A 1,768-nucleotide genomic window follows, 5' to 3' on the forward strand; every position below is an offset into this window, starting at 1 on the left:
CTTATCGAGACATGAAACTATTTATCATTGCATTGATAGACATATGCTCTTGAATACTTTTACATACTCCTCTGCTCTCTTATAACATCATGTATGCTTTTATGTGCTCTCATATGCTTCCTTGGAATGATTTGAAAATCATAATAAAGTTAGTATATTTTTCCTTGTGTTTGAGATGGATCTCAAATCATTGAATTGACTTATTCTTATCATGGCTAGGCCTTTTACAATAATAACACTTGACCTTCTCCTTCTTAGGTTGTTCACCTTTTGATGAAGATGTCTGATTATCTGCTTTTGAAGCAGCATGTTTTTTATTTTATTCTTCCCTCCTTGGTTCTTTTGTTTCTTATCTTGTTTACTAGACCTTCTCTATTCCTTTATTCCCTGATTGATAGTGAAGGCATGTGACTTGAAAAGTTCAATTTTACCCATTAGAACCAATTTGTCCTACTCCCTAGTGATATCTACAACAAATTCATCTAAGGAAGGCATTTTATAGGTCGGCCTTAGGGCACATTTTGTAGCATAGAATGTAAAAACAAAAACTAAATAGTTAGGACCAAGATTAGAAAGAATACTCAAGATCAATTGTTTATCATCTCTCTTGATTCCACATTGTACCAATTGCAATCTTACATGTTTGAGTTTTGTTGAGAAGTCTTGTATGGTATCAAAATTGGTAAGATTCAACCCTATGAGTTCATTCTCCAACTGATGACATCTTAGCTCATCTTGCTTACCAAAGAGGATTTCCAAAGTGGTCCACACTCTATTTGGTGTAGTAGCAGATCTGATGTGAATACGAATGTAATGTCCCCATCTTTACCCAAGAGAGTTAATTGATAATAAACACTTTTGTGGTCAAGAGAATGGCAAACCTTGAACACCAATAGCCAGTAAGAAGGTAATAGAAGTAAAGATACATAACAAGTTGATAATTAGAAGTCAAATGTACACAAGCAACTAGAAATAAGATATTTGGAAAATCATGAACTCTTATGAAAAAAGAGATTTTCCTATTTACTTTAGGAGGAATAAGGATTAGTCTAAACTAATAATCACCTTTCTAAGAAGGAAAGTAAGTAACATATTGATCACACCGAGTATGGAGAGCATCCCCATTGATTAAATAAATATCATATGGGAAAGCTACAAAGATTACTACATTTACTTAAGACATTATCAGTTATCAAATAGATCGATTATCTAAGGCTGGTGTATAAGAAGATAACACCAAAGCAAACATCGATTTAGAATATTGATGAAACCTTTGAATGCATCAATAAATGATCAAGATCAGAAGAAGCACTGATTGAATGAACAAAGAGTTATCGCAACTTCCAATCAATAAGTGGGAATGACTATAAGTGACCAATAATAATCGTCAAAACATCAATGGGAAGAATATAGAATAGATAAAGATTATTATGGATTAAGAGACAACGACTAATGTAATTTATCAAATTATGGAAGACAAAGGATTGGTCATTCGTAATAACAGTGTATTAAGGATCGATGAATGATGGACTCATATGAAGGGATAGCAATCTGAAGAAGTTGAAGATGGTCATTAAGATTAATGACAGTTAGCATCAACTGAGGATTAACATCCTTAACTCTATCGCCAATCAATCATATCTAACTAATGTCGTTATATGAAAAGGCACGATACCAGTCTTTTGGCAACACAACTTATCATTCCAAAAACAAGATATAAGAAGGCATTCACAATCATTCAAACATGATCATCAGATTTGGAAACTTA

Source organism: Cryptomeria japonica, chromosome 3 (assembly GCF_030272615.1).
Source record: "Cryptomeria japonica chromosome 3, Sugi_1.0, whole genome shotgun sequence".
NCBI lineage: Eukaryota > Viridiplantae > Streptophyta > Pinopsida > Cupressales > Cupressaceae > Cryptomeria > Cryptomeria japonica.